The 24,100-nt window shown below is 39.7% G+C and overlaps 1 pseudogene; it reads right to left on the bottom strand.

The window, feature by feature from the left end:
- Positions 1-1,388: 1,388 nt before the first annotated feature.
- Positions 1,389-23,101, bottom strand: LOC130553166 (complement C3-like; annotated as a pseudogene).
- Positions 23,102-24,100: the final 999 nt, after the last annotated feature.

Raw genomic sequence — 24,100 nt, 5'->3', positions numbered from 1 at the left:
ATATCGTGATGGCGCTCAAACAAGATGCAATTTGGCTTAATTATTTGTAGTATATTTGTCACTAATCAGACATATTTATATTTACACCAATGCAAACCTTTTCATGATGTAAAGTTCAACGAAACTGAACGCAATACTACAAATTATGACACTGAAGATTTGCCAGCCATTTCATGACCGCTGAAGTGATGTGTTACCCTCAGGAAAGAGGAAGAGAAAGTTGATGTGATTTAAATGCAGTTCAAGAAATAAATACAACCGTTCATATTGTGTAGTTTCTGAGCACAAACAAGATATTTTTTACATGTATTGAGCACTGATTTTCACCACAGTTATAAATGCACTTGAGAAATATCTAAAAAGTATGAATAAGTATTCATAGGAACATTAGTACATAGATGGGTTGATCTGAAATCACATTTAATAAGAATGATTACATATAAGTAGGTTTATGATGATGATTTGATTATCTGAAGATGAATTGATGATTTAATGACACAATCTGTACCTGTAACCAATGATTGTTCATATAAATGCACTTAATGTCACTTTAAGCATGTTTAAAGCACATTTGAGCACAATGTAACAAGGTCAAATCCAGTGATGTTTTTAGAGGCCTAAAGTTTGAGACATGTTGCTCTCTCTGAAACCTGGAGACTTTCCACTGTTTAAAAGTAACCATGATCACGCACGTACGCCAAGGTGTGTTTGGTGGTCTCGTATGGAGACCGTGGCTTGTTTGGTGGTCTCGTGTGGTAACCATTGTATGCAAATTATTTTAAAAATGAGGTAATAGCCAGCGTACCACCATTAGATACGTACCTTGTTGCCTGGGACTTATTGGTGGCAGGCAATCGATAATTGGTTAATAAAAAATTAGAGATAACAGGAAAGTACCTGATTGGTTTTAGAAGAGACCACCTTTCAGAAGTTTTACTATAACTGTAGACTGGAAAACACTTGGTTTTTAGATGACTTGGACCATCTCACTTTGTTTGGCTCGAGCAAATAAAGTTAACTCCTTGACACCTGGACCTTCTTTGTCTGAGAGATTTTTTGAACTACAAGACTTGATATTTTCCACAACATTCACAACTCAACTTTGGTTGTTTTTGAGCTCTTTAAAGGGTTGTGAAACACTGAACTACATTGCATTACTTCACAAAGATGTCAAACTACTCTTAAAGATGACATTAAAGTGAATTCTGCTGTGTTTTCTGCTTATTAAGAAAACAGATCTGTGTCTGCAAGTTCATGTCATTTTATATGAATGTTACTAGTAACCAAGTAAATTGATTTGATAAACCTAACACTTCATTTCTAGATTAAATGGCTCTCGAGTCCATTTTGAATCCACTCAAATCTCATACATAGGACACAACTGAACATTTGGTTTATTTGATCTTTAACCTCTTTATTTAGAGTTTTGAACTGTACCAAGGTAGACAGACTATCTGTTTGTCTGTAATCACTTGTTTTATAGTTATATAACACATCCTTCTTCTTGGAGATTACTGGCGAGATCCATGATGCCCAGGTATCTGTCCCTGTGTTCTGGAGTTTGGCTCTCCTCTATTGTGGGCCAGTACTCGATCCACGTCTGCTCGCCCAACATGTAATGCAGTCTAAAAACAACAGAGAAGTGAGGACTACACTCGCAGTATCATGGACTACATTAACCACATATCTGTCATGATTCTGCCTCGTCATGTCTTTCTTGATCTTGTGGTAGAATCACGGCGGGATTCCTTGTTGTGTGTGGAGAGAGTCATTTTGACCCTGTCGGCCTTCAATACTCTCTCCGGTCCTTGTCTGTTTTCCCGCCCTTTTGTATCTCTCGTTATTGGTTGTTTATTAGTTCATGCCCCACACCTGTTCCCCTTTGATTTGTCCCTCTATTTAATGCCCCTGTGTTCTCTTGTCTGGTGTTGGATCATTGTACTGTTATGTTGCGTGTGGGTGAGTTTTTGTCTTGTTAGTTAGTCTAGTTTGAAGTAGTCCTTTGTGATGTGTTATTAGTTTAGTTAATCTTGTTCTTGTTTCTGTTTTATGTTTACCCCCACGTGGGTCTTTGTTTTGAGTTTGGTGTATTATTTATTAAGTCCTGTTAACCCCTTACCCGCTGTCTGCATTTGGGTCCTCTGTCCTTGTCTCTGTGTCTCACCCTAATTCCTGACAGAATGATCCAGCCATTCTGGACCCAGCAGACAGAGGGATCTCAGCGGGAGGGGTCGATGCCGCCGGACTCCCTTCCAGGGTTGAATCCGCCGGACTCCCTTGGAGGGTAGAGGCCGCTGGGCTCCATTCCAGAGTCGGGACCGCCGGACTCCCTTCCGGGGTCGAGACTGCCGGAACTCCGTCCAGGATCGAGACCTCCGGGCTCCCTTCCAGGGTTGAGGTCGTCGGATTCCCCTCCAGGGTTGAGGCCGCCGGTGTCCTGTTCCCGCTGAAGATCCCTGCCGGCCTCCCAGCTGGTGCCCAGGCCTGTCGAGTCGACTGTTTTTTGTTGTTTGTCTTGTTTGCTGCCCAGCTGCCAGAGAGCGCTGCCCAGCCGTCGGAGATGCTGCCCAGCTGCCAGAGAGCGCTGCCCAGCCGCCGACATCCTGTCCTGTCATGTCGACATCCAGGCCTGCCCAGCGGTGATAGCTGGTCTCCCAGCGGCCATCCAGCCGGCGCCTGTCCTGTCAGCCGGCCATCCAGCCGGCGCCATGTCCTGTCCAGCCGGCCTCCAGCCGGCGCCATGTACTGTCCAGCCGGCCATCCAGCCGGCGCCATGTACCTGTCCAGCCGGCCATCCAGCCGGCGCCATGTACTGTCCAGCCGGCCATCGCCGGCACCATGTACTGTCCAGCCTGCCATCCAGCCGCGCTATGTACTGTCCAGCCGGCATTCCAGCCGGCGCCATGTCAGTGTTTGGTTTTTTATGTATCATGTTTTTGTCATGTCTTGTATTATGGTTTTTGTCATTGTCTTGTCTTGTTTGTGCCTTTTGGAGCGTCAGGATATCGCTCCTTAAGGCGGGGGTTCTGTCGTGATTCTGCTCGTCGTGTCATGTCTTTCTTGATCTTGTGGTAGAATCACGGCAGGATCCCTTGTTATGTGTGAGAGAGTCATTTTGACCCTGTCGGCCTTCGATACTCTCTCCGGTCCTTGTCTGTGTTCCGCCCTTTTGTATCTCTCGTTATTGGTTGTTTATTAGTTCATGCCCCACACCTGTTCCCCTTTGATTTGTCCCTCTATTTAATGCCCCTGTGTTCTCTTGTCTGGTGTTGGATCATTGTACTGTTATGTTGCGTGTGGGTGAGTTTTTGTCTTGTTAGTTAGTCTAGTTTGAAGTAGTCCTTTGTGATGTGTTATTAGTTTAGTTAATCTTGTTCTTGTTTCTGTTTTATGTTTACCCCCACGTGGGTCTTTGTTTTGAGTTTGGTGTATTATTTATTAAGTCCTGTTAACCCCTTACCCGCTGTCTGCACTTGGGTCCTCTGTCCTTGTCTCCGTGTCCTCACCATCCACGTTCATGACACATATCTGCCAGCTAATTTCATTTTTTATAGTATGCAAATCCATTGAAAGTACAATTGTTTACACTGAGTTGAGTAATCAACAACAATCTACGGTGTGTTAGTTTCAACATTTAGTACATTGTTAAAACCCAAAGCTGTATCTGCTAATATCACTTAAGCCTCTGGTAGCCACTTTTGACCTAAAAATGTATGATTTCAATTTTTTATGTCTTTTTAATGTCTTTTCTTGGAACTTTTTTGGCACACTGAAAAAAATGCAACATTTGGAAACTGGATCAACTCAAAAAATTACTTCAACTTTGGACCATTTTTTTTTTGTTATATTTTTGCTTTGGTGCAAACTTAAAATGTTAACTTTATAATAATCCAAATGTTTATTTCACCAAAGTCAAAAAGATAAAAAGAGGATTTATTATGAAGACCTTGTGCCATTTTTTACTTTGTTACATTTTTTTCATTTTGGAATAACCTAATATTTAACTTTTTTTTACTATTTAACCCAACTATAGCTTTTGCATTTAAAGAAATGACGAATAAAGTAATTTTATTACAGGCAATTTAATTACAATTTCTCAAGGTTCTAATTCAATGCTCAAATTTATGTTAAAATTAAATGTTAAAATTGTCAATGTCAATTGCATTGAGTCAATATCACTTTTGTATGGAAGCCCGTGTCTGCCAGGGTTGGGAATTTTTATTTTATTTTATAAGTCATGACTTAGTATCTCAAAATAATGAGAAACTATGTCGAAATTTCGACTTAGTAACACAATAATGAGAAACTTTCTCATAATAATGAGAAACTAACTCATAATAATGACTTAGCATCTCATAATAATGAGAAATTCCGACATAGTTTCTCATTATTTTGAGATACTAAGTCATAATAATGACTTATAAAATCTAAAAAGATTCCCCACCCTGGCGGAAACGGGCTTCCATACTTTTGCACCCACAATTGATGTTGAAAAAATGTTGAAACTTCAAAAAGCCACCATTATTGTGATCAGTGTTTGCTTTTGTTGGGCTCTTGATCCCTGGCTTGGGTTCAGTTAAATCTCTTTCCTCTTTAAGTGTTTACAGTCATGTTTCTATTAGAACACTTGTGCATTAATAAAGAGGAATGAGAAGTTTGAAAGTTTAGTTTTTGTGATGTGTATCAAGCTGAAACAATTTTATGTTAATTGATAGAAGTAAAATAATTGTACCACTGGTTTCATCTCACACTGCAAAACACATATTCTACAAGATTCACACGTTAACGCCACAAGACATTACAAAGATTTAATGAGATAACTGCAAAATGATTACAATCACTGTCATCTGATCCTAACGCATCTTAGTTTTCTTTGTTTCAATAAATGTATTTTAGCACACAATGAATATTTGACATGAAAACACAATAGTCAAGAGCCCAACTAAAGTAAACACTGATCACAATAATGGTGATTTATTGAAGTTTCAACATTCAACATTAATTGTGGGTGCAAAGCTGATATTCACTGAATGCAATTAACATTGATTTAATGCTTGTTTGCTATCGGGTAATAGTAAATATCAGTTAAATATTAGGTTGTTCCAAAATGAAAAAATGTAACAAAGTAAAAAATGGAGTTTATTTATTAAAATAAATATTTTGGTTATTATACAATTAAAACTTAAAGTTTGAACCAAAGCAAAACTATAACTTGAGAAAAAGTATATAATTGTTTGTAACAAATTACAGTATTTTTTTTAAGTTGGTCCACAGTTTAAGTAATTTATTTAAGTTGGTCCAAAGTCTCGTATTTTTCAGTGCACTTGCCTTGTGAAAAGTCATTAATTAATGTGATTCAAAAAGGCTAAATGGATCTGATAAAAGTCATATTTTTATTCCTGACCGCCATTATTTAATGTTGACGTCACATTGGTTATTCTCAACACTGACTCAACATTAAATCAGTTATCTTTGCTATCTCGCTAGGAACGTTATAGGAATAGGAAAAATACTGTATGGCATTAAAATAGTATTATTTTAAATATGACATTTATACAATTCTTCAATAGTAAAATAACATTAGTTCACAAAAAAGACCTTGGCCACATGTGATGCATTAGGGACTGACTTGTGTTCAGTTACAGTAACAAACTTCTTTTTTTGTTGTTGCAAAAACAGAACTGCACACCTACCTGCTTGTGAATTTACCCATGATGAGGTACGACTTGCCATGTTCGAGTCCCAAAGATGTTCTGCAGTTGGGATGAGCCAAGAAGGTTCTCACCGTTCCCCTCACATCCTTATCAATTCCTGTAGGACGGTCACAGCTCAACTTTAACACGCTGTAACAGGGTTGATTTCTATATGCACTGATGGACACAGGATGAATGAAGCGTACCTTCTCTCAGGACTTGATTCACCTTCATATTATAGACGTCTGTGTGTGTCCCCAGATTCACACCCTCCACTGTGACTTTATAAACTGTGAAATATGTACATCATTATTTACACCAGAGCTGTACAAATGTATTTACATTGTTCACGTCAAACACACACGAATGAATATGTTTACCATAATCCATGCTGGCTTCACAAGCCTTGTCCAGACGTTGATCTGCATTGATCTTGTATTTATTCTGATAACTGCAGTTTTCTGTGTAAAGAGATGTTTATAATAACAAGGTTTACATGCACACACACACCAACACAAATATTTCATCCTTTAAAATTGGCCATATTCATAGAACGCAGTACGTGTCTGGTGACTGTACCTTCAGCACACTGACACACATCTCCATGACATAATCTGCTCAGAGCGCCGTCCTCCTTATCAGGGTGGTAGTACTTCATACAGCGTGCGTCTGAGAAACACAAGAGTTAAATCAAGAGAACGTCTAGAGAACACTGTGTGTGTGTGTGTTAATATCTCACCTGGTGAATAATATTCATAAACGGTGACTGCAGCAGGTTGAAGCAAACCCACTTTATTGACCTTGTGCATTCTGAAGGCGATTCTATCTCTTTCTGCATGAGAAACCTATCGAGGCAGACGATCGCGTCATCTGACGGTCAATCACAAATTCAACTTGGTATAAAGCATGAAAACCAAATGAAGTCAGACACGGTCGGGTGAAATACCTTATTGAGGTAGAGGATGAGGGACCCTCGCTCCGAGAGCTCTCTGTTCATCTCAAATTTCTGAATGAATCTGTCTTTGCCCGTGGTCAACTGTGGAAAGTAAGTGTTTAAAAAAGTCAGAACATGACAGAATCAAACATTATGTATTTCTACATTTATCTATCTTAGATTTTTCTTGTATTTACATTGTGAGACGTAAAGGTTAGGTTAAGAAATGAGGGTTTCACACCTCTGCGAGATCTCTTTCATCCACTTTAAACCCCGTCAGTAAACCCACATCCAGAATACTCATGGTGGCGTCTCTTTCACGTTTGTAGCTGTAAAAATAAATAAATGAATCTCATGTACATCTATACATAACTAAATGTTAAATAATTGATTATTTTGTTAACTTACGATACGTCTATAGTAAGTGTGTAAGTTTCCTCAGCCCCTAGATAACTCACTGAACAGAACAGAATGTTTTAAATACTGAGAAGCATAGTACAAAGTTGTATATCAGGGTTTTCATTTAACACCAAAGCAAGACTCTGTCAAACCTACCTTCATGATCTCGTGCGATTTTAACATTTAGATCAAACTGGTTACAGGTCTTAACATTGTCAGCAGGTTTGGCGTAGTACAGCCTGAGCACCTGAAAACAGACCCAGGCAACACTCGCGTCACACACTTACTGTATATAAACATGATTCATGAATGTGATGATTATGGGTCATTCTCACAAAACCACTGAAACATCATGGCAGTAAAGAGTTTAATTATAAAACATATAATTCGCTAACACAAAAAGTATCATAATAAACAGAATTGTATAATAAGCGTAACCTTAACATATATAAATGGTTTGTGAATTTATTGCTTTTTCTGCTGAAATTCTCATTACCGTATAACACACATTTACCGTAACGCGTCCTGATTTTTCTGAGTGGATTACATGTTGTAATTTAAACAGTAAAATTAAAACATTCTGAAAAACAACTGGATGTTCTACTAGATGTTCTCAAATGAAAAAACATTTTGACAGAATATTCCTGTATAATAAAAATGCCGAAATCGTCCATGAAGTGTCCTTGGATGTTTTTTAAAAACTGTTTAAACACGCACATTTACATATTTACAGTACAGTACATTAAGTTGGATTTTATGTTAAGAAACACATCTGCCAATACCTTTATTAAATGGCTAACAGGTTAACAGATTACGTTATATTTTACTAGAAAAAGCTTAACTAAAACTTTTTTTTCGGTACTGATACAAGTCGTTTTCTGCATTTAAAAATGTTACACCTATATTTTTTTGTTAAAATATACTTCCTTAATGTCTTATTATGTATGATTAATAAAAACTTGCTTAGGCATCATGGCTTCACCTTTTCTTAGCAAAACATGCACTGGGATTGACAGTTTTAAATGGTTACGGTAATGAGAATTTTTAAGGCCTTTTTTGTAAAAAAAAAATGTTTTACAATTGTGTTAAACTGTCTGTATAAGTTTAGTAATTAATGCTTTTAAACGTGTAATACCTTGTTTTTAATTAATTAAAAGGAAATGTGTTGATCCGAGTGTTTTTAAGAAAATCACGTTTGACAACTTGAACCCAAGACTTTGTGAGAATCACCCGTATAATATCTCATGTTTACTCACTGAGAGAGTGGCTGTTCCAGTTCCTTTAGCCGTCACGTTGAAGTTCTTACTGAGATCGAACTGTTGAGTGACACGCACATATTTCATTTGATATCAGAATAATCACGTCAATTATTGACCCCTAATGATAATCATGATCAGAACAATGTGAACTATAAATGATGCATGACTTATAAATGCTTAATTCCTGGACATGGGCAGATACCAGTTTTGAAATTAAAAAATGATTGTTACGGTTTTTTGTTTCTAGATATTCATCTGTCAGATATAAATATTTGCTTCATGGACTATTTCCTCATCATTCTTTTATTCTGAACAAGCTGTCGAGCGATTGTGCTGCCACTGATGTCTGAATGACTTCTCACCTTATCCGAGTGTGTAACGTGCACGTTATCTTTTCTGAAACGCCATCTGATCGGTCTGCTTCTTCCGGACACGGACACTTCCACGTCCAGATGGAAATCAAGGTCTTTCTTCACCTGCGTGTGGTATTCAGCCACCGCCTGGAACACCATGATGGTCGCCTACGACAGACAGAGTAAAGTCTGTATAAAATGTTTTCATTAAACCATTTTTATTTTCGTGATGTCAATCTATAAATAGCAGCTTTAATTTAATACTAACGTCTCCTTTATTCGGTAGTGTTAGAATGTTGAAATACTGTGAAATAAGGGGTTGTTGGTTTACCTGTGTTGTGCCAGAACCACCATAGTGAGATTGTTGTCTGGCCAGCCAGTGCACGGCTTCTCCTGCTGTGTCGTAATCTTTTGCTTTCACGAGGGCCAGCACGGCATAGGCTGTGGCCTCCAGAGAATGATAATGTTGTTCCGGGACAATCCAAGCGGTGCCGGCTGTTTGTAAGACAAAACACAAACATAAACAATGTTTTTATAAGTAGCCAAGTAATCAACTGGTCGTCATCTAGCAGGCTATCAACAAGAGTTATTGATGTTCTGTTAAAGCTGGTTGTAACACTACTGACCTTCCTGTTTAGTGGAGTGCTTCATCAACACATCTTTATTGAGTTTGTTGGCGTTGGCCATGGCGTAGGACGTCATAGCGACAGCGTAAGGATTGGTCAATGATGGAAGTTTACCTTCCAAAAAGCCAACAGCTATCCTCATACTTACATGAAGACTCTATATAAAGAGGTGAAAATGAACAGATTTAAAAGTAAATTCCGGTGTACTGAATTACATTTTTTTCAAAAGTGCACGTGGAGAAAGAGTTGAACTCACATCAACTGATCTGGCACAAAACTCGCTGCCCTCCTGCATGGCGATCAGAACAAACGCAGTCAGAGAAGCGTCTCCATCTTTCCCATGTACATCACCCTGAATCAAAGCACAAACTGACCATCACAAACACATCCGAGTATTAGCAGGGTGCTTTAAAGGGATAGCTCACCCAAAAATGAAAATTCTGTCATCATTTACTCACCTTCGACTTCTGATGTTGTTCTGATGAACACAGAGAAATTTACTTGGACGAATGTTTGTAACCAAACAGTTCTTGGACCTCATTGACTCCCATAGTAGGAACAATTACTTTACAATTTGTTTTTGTTCTGTTGAACACAAAAGAAGATATTTTGAAGAATGTAGGAAAGCAAACAGTTCTGGGGCACTTTTGACTACCGTTGTCATTATTCCAACTATGGTAGTCAATAGGGCCCAAGAACTGTTTGGTGACAGGCATTCTTCCAAATATCTTTCTCTGTGTTCAACCAAACAAAGACATTTATACAGGTTTGGAACAACTAGAGAGTGTGTAATTCATGACAGAATTTTCATTTTGGGGTGAACTGTCCCCTTAAATGAATTACGGTACTTTAATCAAATAGAGCATGTACACTACTGGCCATAAAAAACACGTCTGATTAACACAAAAGCACTATAATAAAACCGTATGGTTGCGTTACTGTTAAATATACTTAACTAAAGCAAGTTAGTCACAACTGGGGAAAAACCTTTGTTATTTCATCTCTGCTATCATGGTTTGTCCCTGCAGGCACATAGATTAGATCAAACCAAGTTCAACTCACGCCCATGATTATTGTGAATATAGGCTGATCCTCTTTGAAAGATCCGTCTGGCAGTTGTTTGTTGAGCACCAGCCATCTGAGGGCGCTGCAGAGCACATCTTCTTCTACAGAAACGAGGTTACTGGCCATAGCAAAGATTTTAGCCACGTATGCCGTCAACCTTTAACAGAATGAATAAAGCAAAACATGTACAGAAAAACGGTATTAAATAAGAATGACAGGAAAGCTGTACAGAATGTTTCTTTAAAACTTAAAATTTTACCAGGTGCTGCTCTGTATATGAACCCAGGCGGCGTAGGACCCGTCAGATTTACGGTAGGCCAGCTGTTTGTGATAGCCTTAATACAAAAGGGTGAAACTTTTTTGTCAAGACTCAAGTGTATACTTGTCGTTTTAATTTGTCGTCGTCCTCTGACCTGTGGTGATGTGTTTAACAGCTTCAGTTCGACGGTCCACGCCGACAGCCTCCCACTGATTGGTGCTGTCCAGATAATGAGTGGCAATGAGAGGTAGAGTCATGTACATCACGTTTTGCTCTCCGTTCCCGGCAGGCTGTACTATGAGTCGACCCATGAAATCTCCACTGATGGCCGGCTCAAGCGTTTGAGCCGTCTCCACACCTGAATGGGATGAAATGAATAAATGCAGAGATGTTTACAGTATACTGTAAGTATTCCAAAGTTTGTCATGAGGACTGAGGAATGCACAGATATGCTATTTGACTTCGGTATCGGTTGAATTCTTACCTTCAACATACAGGTAAATAAGAAATAATCTGAATACAATACGTTGTATGTCAGATGTGTTTTTGGTTGTCTTTTATTTTGAAATTTGCTGTAGCCATGTTTCTTCCTTGCCCTCATCCGTGATGTCACTCGTAGGTTTCTGAAGAGCGTTTTTGAAGCCTAAAGTGGGCGGAGCCGACCGTAGCTATTTTGGCAGCGTGTCACCGCACGTCACTCCCAGATCATCGAAAATGGGCAAAGAGGCGGGTGTGGGTGGAGCTGAGGTGCATGGTTGCTGAAACCACGCCCACCTAACTCCACGTGACCAAGTTAGCAGCAGAAAGTGGCCATGCCTTTAATAATGCAGAACTTTGGGGGCTTGAAGATATAATAGGCCTGTGTAAGATTTTTGCAGTAAAATATCCTAACACCACTAGGCCAGTGTTATATATGTTGTTCAGTTGAGTACTTACAATATCCAAAATGTTTCCAACTATTTGTAAATCGTGAGAAACCAAAGACAGGGACCGTGTCCGGGAGTTGCCTGTCAAAGGCGTCATGTCCGCCTTACCCTCAGTTTCAACTTTTACCATGACTACACAGTCTTGTGAACAAACGCGGAATTAGTTTGTTGCGGAATTAGTTTGTTGCGTCTATCAAGCACATTAAAAAACGCAGGCGCAATATCTCATTCCCATAATGACCAATGCAAGAGCAGCGCAAACACCGCAGGGGTGAAGACATACTTTTTCCGGCGTTAAATAAAGCCGCAAATACCAGTACAATGATGAGCGCAAACCTTACGTGTGATTCATTTAAATACTCTCCTCTCATAAAGTTTGTGTTTGAAGAGGAAACTCCTACAAATGCATATGTAATATGGTCAGTCACAAAAACAGCTGTGCCCACGTCTTGTCTGCCCTAATTTTCACTGCGTGTCTTTAGTAAATACAGACAGTAGGGTTTGTTAAGTCTAAAGAGGCGTTTGCGCTACCGCAAGCTGTTAGTAAATTTAGTACTTCATGTCATCATTACCGGTTACTGTGATGAGAGTGCTGGCAGGTGTGTCTGGAAGCCAATCAGCTGGAGCCGAAGTTATTATAACTTCATGTTGTTCTCCACCTGCTCCAAATGGGATGAAAAAGTGAGAGAAACAGGCTGGAGTAAGTCTGTTGAGGGATGATTTTATTGACTTTCTGGGTGTAACAGTATTTATAACAAAGTTTATGTTCCTTTGGTTTACAATGAGTCTCACCCTGCTTCTCTGGATTAAGCTCCACAGTTTTCACCATCACCTCCACTAGGACGCCCTCAGACTGAAGGAGAAATGCAATTATGTCCTGTTTTCAGCATTTTACTCAAAATGAGAATTGGTTCCTCAGGTCCGAATTTCTTTATCGTGCTGCAGTCAACAAATAAAAGAGAAAATGCTAGAATAGGCAGAATGATCCGTCAGATTTACCACCACTTTCAGGGTCTTCTTCACTCCATCAGTGTGGACAGAATCGTCCTGCGCAGCCTTCACCTCAATCTGATGTTTGCCCAACTCCATGGGAATGATCACGTATGGAACAGATCTGGTAGAAAAGCCGTCGACTTCTACAATTGTTCTGTATTTGTCCTTCTTACTGGCAGCGCTGCAAATGTGTTGCGTCTCCATAAACTCCACACGCACCTGTTGAGAATGAGACGGTGGACATCTCTTAGAAACCTCTGGAGCGAACATAATAGCAGTCATTTATTGAGGGAGAAATTCAACTGAAACATCAAAATACAAAGAGATCATGTTAATAAGATGTGAAGGAGAAAGTGGCAGATGTAAGAATGACTGATAAATAAGACGGAATTGCCTTCGTCTTCCGTGGGCTGGAATTGTGAATGATGGCTTTGATTTCCAGCTGCTCGTTGCGAACGGCCGAGGTACTGGCATCTTGAGGTCGATGAAAAAATCCTTGAAAACCACCATCTCCAGAGGATCTGCCACACAGATACCTTTTGGGAAAGACGGCAGGAGCAAAAATGTTATATACTGTCACATAATAAAAATTAATATACATTTAAGACCTTCAACTCACCGTTTGTGTTTGACAAGCTGATGGCTAAGATTTGCCAATTTGTGATGGAGTATTTCAGGTAGATTTTGTCTTTTGATAGTACGCTGGCATTTGAGAAAATGATGAGTCATTTTAACACAGATAAAACTCTTTTGTCCAACAGGTCAGGCTCCTGCTTACCAGGTTTTATCTTGGCATTGAGGAACCGTCACTCCTCTCCAAAGCCAGCTCTCAGGGAACTGTGTCCGTGACACAATCTCATCAGAGTCGTATAATCTAACTCTGTATAATAAACAGAGACTGTTAGTGTTGTATGTTTAGTGATCTCATCAGTTACCAAACTTAAACTAAGTAAGGTTTGGTGATCAGTTTAAAGAAGTTGTACAAAATCTTTTAGATTTGCATGGTTCTCACCGTCTGATCTCCGTCTTCTCCTTGAAGGAGTAGGGCACTCGTTCACTAGAAAAAACTCAACTTAATTAGCATTAGGGTTAGCATTAGCATTAGAGACAGCTATCTATAACATAAAGTACTTGTTCTGGTGTTGGTTTCCTCCAGCGTGCTGGACTCAAACATCAGACCAGCGTCATAGAAAACCCCCATACTGTCTCTTCCACTGCCTGCTGTAAACCTGTGTCATGTTTCTCGATCACGTCCCAGACCTACAGACAGCAAACCAGTTATCAAAGTTATAGAAGAAAAAACACTATGTTTGATCTTTTGTAGCCCGGTGTTTGTTTGTTATGATGAAGATGCGTCACCTTCGACTGTGTGAGTCTGTTCTTGTTGAGGACATGCACAGCCTTGTCAACCACCTACCAGCTCAACTTTAGCTCCGGGATCTCCAGTTATTTCAAGCTGAACTCATCACCCGGACTATAAGTGTTGGCCTTGTTCTTTACCTCAAGACTGAGCTGTTGAATGAGAGAAAAAACAGACGGGTTGAATATGATAATGTCATGTCATGTCAGCAATAACTTTATGGTCCATTCAAGAGCCCTAAACCACAACAATATCTCAAGTTGTTAAAAACTTGTGCCAATGCGTGATATCTAATGAAATGCTTTGTTAAAATAAAAAAACAATGCTATCAGTCAATATAAACTAAATTAATATTGTTTATTTGATGTTCTCAATTTTTTTGGCCAAAATGGACCTGTGTGATTCTTACGAAATTGTGGTTCCCAACCTGACTTAATACTTGCATCAACAAATTTCCTTTTTAGGCATTAAAAACAAGGTCTGGCATGTTTTAAAGCATCCATTTAAAAACTTTTCAAAACAAACAAGATGTATTACCACAATGTGTCTAAAAATGTCAATACGTTATTATAATAAATATATAATAATAATAATAATAAATTTTATTTAATGGCGCCTTTCAGGACACCCAAGGACACCTTACAACAGAAACACAAGCAAATAAAACACCAATACTTAAAAATAAAAACACAAAGGATTACAATGAATAAGCAGATTTAAAGAGGTAGGTTTTGAGTTGTGATTTAAAAATGTTGATAGAGTCCAGCTGACGGATATGGATGGGTAGTGAGTTCCAAAGTTTAGGGTCAGCGTGACTAAAGGCCCTGGCCCCCATTGTGACCATTTTAACAGAAGGAATGAACAGGAGACCAGAAGAGGAGGAACGGAGGACACGGGAGGGAGTGTAAGGGTGGAGTAAATCAGACAGATATGTGGGAGCAAGGTTACGAAGTGCCTTAAAGGAAGGAGAAGGAGTTTATATTGAATTCTTTGGGATATTGGGAGCCAGTGAAGTTGGATGAGGATCGGTGTAATATGTTCTATTGATTTAGTGCGGGTAATAATTCTTGCAGCAGAGTTATGAACATTTTGGAGTCGTTGGAGAAGCTTTTGGGGTAAACCGGAAAGAAGGGCATTACAGTAATCGAGGCGTGAGGTGACAAGGGCATGAACAAGAACTTGGGTTGAGTGCTGGGTGAGTGATGGGCGGAGTCTAGAAATGTTGCTAAATGGAAAAAAGCTATGCGGACTGTATTGTTAATATGTGAAGTAAAAGAAAGAGTAGAGTCCAGTATTACACCTAAACTTTTAACCTGAGAGGAGATGGGAACCAAACAGTTCAATGCTTATACTGATCGATGGGGATTTGGAGAGTGTAGATTTGGAACCAATGAGAAGAACTTCACTTTTATTACCGTTAAGTTTAAGTTTGTTATTTGTCATCCAAGATGTAATGGCCTGTAGACAGTCAGTAAGTGCAGTGGGGCATGATGAAATACTGGGTTTTGTGGAAATGTACAGTAGAGTGTCGTCAGCGTAGCAGTGAAAATAAATACCAAAGTGCCGAAAAATATTACCGAGGGGGAGGATGTAAATGATGAACAAAAGGGGACCTAACACTGAGCCTTGGGGAACTCCATGATGTAATGGGGATAAAAATGACTTTATGTTTTTCATTTGTACAAACTGTTTCCTGTCGGTGAGATATGAGTTAAACCATTTTAGAGCAATACCAGTGACCCCAGTGCCAGCCAAACGCTCGAGTAAAACTGGATGCGAGATGGTATCAAAGGCGGCACTAAGGTCTAGGAGGATAAGGATGGAGAGAAGGCCAGAATCAGCTGCACGGAGGAGATCATTGGTGATTTTAACTAAGGCGGTTTCAGTGCTATGTTTAGAATGAAAACCGGATTGGAATGGCTCAAACAGATTGTTATTTTGAAGATGATCCTTAAGCTGTGCTGTAACGGTATGTTCAAGAATTTTGGCAGTGAAAGGTAGATTAGAAATGGGACGGTAATTATTGAAGTCTTTGGAATCTACCAGGTTTCTTAATGATAGGTGTAACTGAAGCAGTTTTGAGTGATAATGGAACAATGCCAGTGGACAATGATAAGTGAACTATAGCAGTGAGGACAGGAGAGAGTGTAGAGAGACAAGATTTAACAAGAAATGTTGGGAGTGGATCAAGGGAACAAGTAGATGAGCGAGCTGAGATGATAATGTTATTGATTTGTTGGCTTGATGGTAAAGTGAAATCAGAAAGTGTGGTAAGTGATGATGTATGCAAGTTATTATTCCAACTACAATCAAGGTGTGTTGAAAAAGATGTAGTCAAATGCTTATGAATTTTGTCAATTTTGTTATGCAAAAAGTCCAGAAAATCTTGACATTGGGATTGAGTAGTGAAGTGGAAGGTGTTTTCTGATGGCTTAGTGAGTCCTTGGACAGTAGAAAAGAGTGCTCTGGTATTGAACTCATGATTATTAATTACATGTGTGTAATATTCAGATTTAGCAGAGTTCAGAGCGTTTTTATAGGTAGTAACATGGTCAGAGTACATTTGTTGATGAATAGTAAGTCCAGTTTTATTAGAGAGACGTTCCAAGCGACGGCATTCTTGTTTCAATAAACGGAGACCAGGAGTGAACCAGGGGGAAGATTTTGTAAAGGTAACAGTGCGGGTTCGAAGAGGCGCCAGGGTATCCAATACAGAAAGTAGAATGGTGTTGTATTGATTAATCAGGTCAACAGGGAAGGGGGGTTGTAGATTGAGAGTAGACAATGCCACAGAAAGTTCATTATTCAAATCAGATGTGTTGAGCTTTTTAACATTACGAAAGGATATGGTACGTCGTTGAACTGAGCTGGATGAAGGAATGGAAATATTAAAAATTAAAAACTTATGGTCAGATATGGGAAGATCAAATGCATTGAGATCGAAGGGTGTGAGTCCAGAGCAACATATTAAATCCAGCGTGTGTCCTTTGTTATGGGTCGGGAAGTCAACAAACTGTGCAATGTTAAAGCTGTCCAAGGTGGAAATAAAATCTTTACAAAGTGAGTCTGTAGGATTGTCAATATGGAAATTAAAATCACCAGTTAAAATTACATTTGGAGTCATGGTACAAAGATCAGCTAATATAGATGAAAATTCTGTTATAAAAACAGGAGAAGGCTTGGGAGGGCGATAAACAGTCACAATGAGGGTAGGTATGGGTCCATTCAACTGGACCGCCAGTATTTCACAAGAGGTAGTCTCCCTCACTGTCACTGGAACGACCTTGAGAGTCTCGCGATACATCATCGCGAGACCACCACCTTTCCCGGAAGCGCGAGGTATCGCGATGTAAACAAACCCACGAGGCAGCGCTTGATTTAAGTGAAAAAAGTCGTTAGGCTGCTGCCAAGTTTCAGTAAGGCAGACAATATCCAGGTTTTGGTCAGCACAGTACTCAGAGAGGAAAACGGCCTTGTTGGTGAGTGAACGGACATTGAAAACGGCGAGCTTTAAACAGTCATGGATGATCTCAGACGGCCGAGGCACCGCTGCTAATAGGCTGCAGTCAACAGATCTCTCCGCACGTACGGATTTTCGTGGACGCACTGACCAAAAGGAAGGAATGGAGCCGTTGTGATCAACACAGAAATTCCTCCGGGATCCACGATGAATATACCTCGGCCGGCGGCGGAGAATCTCCCGATGGAAATGTAGCGCAGCAGGCAGCTCAAAGTGGGAGCGGTACCGAAGGATTTCCTCTGCGGTGTATAACAGTCTTGGATATGCAGATGCCGTGGTGACGAGCAGAAAAGTCCACAGCAACAGCTTGAAAAACCACATCTTGGAATGAAGCAGATGTAACAGCAGCAGCATGTAGGCTAGCCAGTGCGGCTCAATCAACAGGTATAACGCAGTGTCGGCTTTACAACCGAAACATTTCACACTGTTGACATATTCCACAACTTGTGCTCAGATTTAGATCAATAAATTAGATTAATAAATTAGATTAATACCGGTGAGCAGCGGCAGCCAAAACGCGCCAGCGTTCACTCAAACCGGAAGCAATGTGGTTTGCTGAAAACCTACCTGTTACAGTAATGATATTTAACATTGTTGTGTACACAGCATGACGTTCCTTGTTTTTCTAGTGCTGATTATTTCTTGTGATGCTTTACTTACTGCTCCCGTACACGTGTCCTTCACATCAACCCAGACGGAGTCGGACACCACCTCATTTGATCCCACGTGATAATACGCCACGAAGCGGAAAGACGGCACCATGTCTTTGCTCACAGGTAGAGAGAGAGTTACTAAAGCCGGTCCTCTTCTCTTATACCTGTCCACCATCACGATCTGCCCCTTACTGATGATCTGAAAATAACAGACAAATAACAAGACACCTGGGTATATACTCAAAAACAAAGATGTTTTCCAGTCATGAAGTGAAATTATTGTAAATGTATTAATTGACTTTCGTTTTGCCAACCTATCAAATGAAGTCACTGTAAGCTTGTGAACTATTACAAGCCGTTGGGCTCTCACTATTGTATGGAGTTGGAATTTATGGATTTTGGAGTTATTATACTTATAAGTCTGCAAAAGTTGAATTTGACAGGGTCAGTACTGACTTCAGAACTGCAAAAGTAGTGAAAACTGATCTGTAAAAATTGTGTGATCAAACGCAGAAGCGGTGGTCGTTTTTCAGATTGTCTGCCATTATCTTGCCACTCACAAACCTGCAACAAACGGTCATTTCACAACCATACAGTTAACTTCTCTCACCATGTAGGTGTAATCTTGATCTTCGGCTCCTGGACTTTTTCCTGTGTACAGATTGACTTTCATTTGATCACCGATCTCGAGCTCGGCAGCATCAATGCCAACGTGCAGGTAGTTTTGGGAGTTGCTTTTGGGAATGTACGCTTGAGCTGTCATCGTCTTCACTGCCTGCTGTTCATTTTGCAATCGCGGATCTATGGTCTTTGCCTGGATTTAAATATAAAAATGGTATGAGTGTATAGATATGTGAATATATCAACAGTTGCACATCTTTTCAATTTTAACGGAATATCCCGAACTAGATCAGCAACGACAAACAGGTCTTACAGTGATCTGCAGTGATGGAGAATCTCTCTGAGTATTGACGGTGAACTTTGCAATGCCATTGGCTTTTGTTTGACCTCTGATCCCTCCAGGGTTGACCTCCACTTGCACATAATTAGCAGGCGTCTGGTCAGGATTTGTCACGTAAACCTTTTTGAAAAGCCAGACAAAATAAAAGAATGAACAAATAAAAAATCCAATAACTGTAATGTAACTTCACAGATTTATAATTGCTGTCTTCACAGTTTAACCCAGTGTCATAACTTTGTTTTGAAAAATGGTGGGGACAAAAACAATTAATACTTTAATAAATTGTCTCGTTGGGAGTATTTATCACATATAGTGGGCGGTCCGTCCATTGCATACTCCACTTTTTGACCGTTTGTTCCTATGACTAAACATGTTACTTGTTCGTTGGTTTACGCGTTTTTGTGCTTGGACACTGGATGCACAAGCAAGCACTGCGGACGCATTTCATACTGGCCGCGTCTCTGGAGTCGCGGCTCTCTGTCTTCTGCAAAAATAACTTATGAGTGTAAGCAACGCGAGATAGCGGCGCATCCTGCGTTTTCTACGACTTTTAAATGTTAATGGCCCCTAAATAATACACACCTTCTGCAAGCATTTCTTAATTTCTTCCAAAAAGTGGTCGGGACAAGTCCCACCTGTCCCACCCGCAAATTACGCCTATGGTTTAACCCTTTGAGTCTAGATTCATACCGAGACGTCAAAGGGCATTCCAGGTTTGAAGAATTGAGGTGTTCTCTTGAAGTGGATGGTGTACGGTGACGTCACAATCTGAATGCCTCTCTTCTGTGCTTCCACCATTTCACTGCCTGAAACACACACACATCATGTCAACAGTATATAGACACATACACGTAAACTTAATAAACAACAGATAAACAGAGTGTGTTGACCTCACCGGTCTCTGTTAAAACGCTGACCGAAACAAAGATTGATTTCCCAACCAGCTTGTTGATGTTTGGAAAGGTCTGAGTGATCATGTCCCTGGTCAGTTCTGCTGAACTCTTTCTTTCAGCTATCTGTTTATAGATCAGACAGAGAGCATTATCAGTATGTGTATAACGTGTGCTTGTATCTGATGTGAATGTGTTTTAGGATCAGGTTTGTTGTGTAAAGCTCACCGGGACTCTTTGTAGAGAGGCGGAGATACTTGTTTTACTCTCACCATCCATCACACCAAACACCACAAATGCTTGTCCCTCAACCTTCTTCCCAAACAGATACCTAAATCACATACGGTTTTTAATCCCTTAGCGTTTCTACGATCTCTTTTGAATTGTATTTGTACCACGGGTATAATAAGGAGCTTTTCCACAACTGACGAATTGTAAGAACAATTGATGGGGGGTCATGTTCACCTTCAGCTTTTCCTGCTATAAAAGCTCCCATCTCGAAAAATCAGGAACGTCAAGACAACTTAAAGGACGACTTTTTGTACTTTACATTTCATTTTATTTCACTGTCTCCAAACTCCTTAAAATTACACGTAAGGAAAGAGTCGTTCCTCTTACTCGGCAGTAATGTCGACTGTTAGACGCTCATCGCCAACATAGAAGAACGACCTGCTGGGGCTTAATGTGACTTCAAAAGTTGGAAGCACTGCAAACCAAAACAAACAGATAAACACATACTTTGGGTTTCAGAGTTATCTCCATATTGCACAACACAATGGTTTTGTTGACACACGTCTCACCGTATTCTTTGACCTCAAAGTCTGAAGAGAACGTCTTCTGTGGGGTTTTTGAGTACCGTGTGACCACCTTCCAGATCCCAGGACTTAAAGCATAAACATAAATGTTTTAATGTTATCAAATCTGACATGTGTTTCTGACATAGAGGGTTTTAACGGCAACAACATAAACAAACCCAAATTTAACGCAAACTTAACTTCCAGTTAGACTTGCGCAAGGAATCAACAACAACAGTGTACCTGTAGAGTAGATTATTTTTTGATAACAAACTAAATAAATGACAAGTAAATTACATTAGCTAGCCAGTTAAAACTATGTCTCGTCAGTATTATTTTGGGTTACCAGTAGAAGAAAAACCGTTGCTTGGTTAAACTTACATACGACAAAATTGCACTACCAGACCTGTTGTATTTATAACAAATAATATACATTAAAATATTAACATAAATAAATATGAATTAAATATAATGTACATTTTTATATTACCAGCCACTAGCCAGACCGATAAACATACTCAGGCTGTGTCCAAATACCCCCACTTGCGGTCTTTGCACTGACCACTTGACTACTTTCATGACGAATTTCCTGTTTATGACCCAAGTGTTCTAGTGGGCGTGTAGTATTTCTAACCCGTTGGGACACAGTTAGCAAGTGCAAACATATAACGTTAATTACTGTGGTGTTTCTAATTATGTGATAAAAGCAGTTTTACAAAATAAATTAATCCTTCGTTTAACTACAAAATTCAAGTCAGATTTATTTGTATAGCCCTTTGTTTGCATCAAAGCAGGTGTACCCAAAAAAGCAAAAACAAAAGACAAACACATGTTAGCCAAAAATAGAATAAATAAAGATATAACCTTAAAAAGTATAACTTGCACTGGAAAGCATTTACGCAACATCTCGCGAGACCCGGGCCAAAAGTCTCATGATATATCCAGAACGTGATGCATGATGGGATACACTTAGCCCTGAATACCGCTCGGAAGCCGTTTTCAAGATAGTGTGGGTTTAGTGTGCGTTAAGGGCACTGCACTTTGGCATTTTTAAGACATTGGACAGACTTGCGCTCTTACTTCCTGTTGCGTGCACGCGCTCTCAAGTGGTCAAGACCGCAAGTGGAGGTATTTGGATGCTGCCCAAGACTGGAAGTTAAGGCGCGTAACCGTGGAAATGCGCGTGTTCGACTGCCGTTTTGGCCAGGAGTGTCTGTCCCATTTTCACACCCACCTCCCACCACCCTCCCGTTTTAAAATTTCTCCTGTGAAACTCCAGGAACGGAGAGACCAGTTTGCGATCATGTTCCAGACCTCGAAACGCAATCGCCGGTCTCCCGGGTTTTGGTCCCCAAATGTTGACAAGTATGCCATAGACAGATTAGATCATTTTAAATAAAATCATCATCAACCATTCAGTTTATATATGAGCACACCTGGCAACTTCAGAGATTCGATATCTTCCAGACTTCATCCCTTGCGTTGGAAAAACCTGTTCTGTTGCAACCGTGAGGCCTTGTGGATTCTTTAAAAAACATTGAAGAAGTCTCATGAGATACTGATGAAATGTGATGTATTTGTGTAGAACAACAGCGTGCTCTTATTGAAGCGTGTACCATGATATCCACTGAGACTCCAGACTGACTGTGTGGATGCAGGTTTGGAGTCAGAGAGAAAACCCGGTACTGAACTACAAACAGGATTGAGAGATTCATCATTATCCACTGTATTTAGTTGACTTCAGTCGTGCAGAATGATCAAATCTTGTTGTAAATGATGTCATGCTGATCTCACCTGTGCTAGCAGGTGTGTAGATGGGTTTGTCTGTCTGTACAAATATATATCCCGACTGAAATGACACCATGACCACTTTCTCCAGGGTTTTAGTTGGAAATTCAGCCTGTAAATACACAAACTGCTTCTCCACATCTCTCTCGAAAAAGTTTGCTTCGGCAGGAATCTACACAACCAAAATGGCAAAGAATGAAAACAAAGCATTTTAAAAGTTCACAAAACTTGTTTTAGTGCCGTGACAAAACATTAACTTGCAGAAGTGCACAGAACAGAGACCTGTCACCTCTATGTCTGTAAGGACCTGGAAGTTATTTTCCCAGGTCAGGAACACAGTTTTACTCAGCAGATGAATCCTTTTGGTTGGGAAGGTTTTCACCATGATGTTCACTTTCACGTCTCCTCCAATATAATCCTGAGCCTCCACGAACACGTTCTCTGAGGAACCCACCCTCAGCAAGTTAGGAGCCGACAGAACGAATCTGAGAAGATAAAATCACATTGTTTTAAATATAATCTATAATCTATGAGTTGAGAGTGTTTTGAATACTCACAGCGGGTCACATGATGTGAGGAGAGGTGAAGAGAGAAGAACAACCGTCAAACACAGCAGGTGCACATTCATCCTGACTGTCAGTTACTGTTGTGTGCAGCATCACAGATTTATACTCGACATCAGTGAGACAAACAAAAGATTAATAAACAACTCATGAGAATGTGAAGAGTTACGTAACTGCAGTCTTATTCAGATTCCAGTAAACGGTTGTGTACATTCAACCTTTGGTAATTTGGCAAATGCTGTGCTGATCTTGTAAAATATTGATCAGTACATTGAAACAGAAATGACAGCACCGGTCACAAAAGGGTGTATAAGTCCCAGTTAAATTAAAAATCACAATGCCTATTTTTTCATGAAATATTGCAGCGTTTATTGTAAATAGTTTATCAGTTTATCAATTTTTTTATCAAACAAAATTCGTGTGCCCTTATAATCTTCAGTTAAAATATGAAAATGCACTTCCGTCCTATAGTGACTATCCATCTTATATGACGCATCCGTTAACTCCTGTCGTTCAACTGTCAGTCTGCTGCAAGATCCATTTCAAAATGCAACGGCTGTTTTTATACATCCAATCAAATCACAGAGAAAGACAAAAGCCACGCCCACTATTTTGCTCATTCAAAATTCCATTTCACTCGGAAAAGTGTCAAAATATGGAAGTAAAAACTTCATGAGGAACGATAGATGCAATCATGCTAAAGAACAAAAAGTACATCACAACTGAGCACAATTTGCACAATTGTACAACTAAGCTAGCTAGTGGGGTTTGTATATACTGTGTATATGAAGAGTTTGGTTCCAAAATGAGATAACTCCGTTTTACAAAACAATAAAAAATCATGTTTTATCATTGTGCAGTCCAATTAATATCTGTCAAAATGCAGTTGGTTTGTTTTGATTTGAGTCATAATAACTAAAAAAATACAGCTAACAAACACAATAAAACAAATGTTTTAAAATGGCAACCAAAACCACAAAGACGTGGAAGAAAATGGAAAAGTACCATTCGAATAGATCGAAGAATAGCCAAAATGGCAAAAACTCAACCAATGATCAGCTCCA

The sequence above is a fragment of the Triplophysa rosa genome, linkage group LG4, assembly GCF_024868665.1.
Source record: "Triplophysa rosa linkage group LG4, Trosa_1v2, whole genome shotgun sequence".
Classification (NCBI taxonomy): domain Eukaryota; kingdom Metazoa; phylum Chordata; class Actinopteri; order Cypriniformes; family Nemacheilidae; genus Triplophysa; species Triplophysa rosa.
The sequence above is the reverse complement of the archived record's forward strand: the minus strand, read 5'-3'. Positions and strand labels throughout refer to the sequence as shown.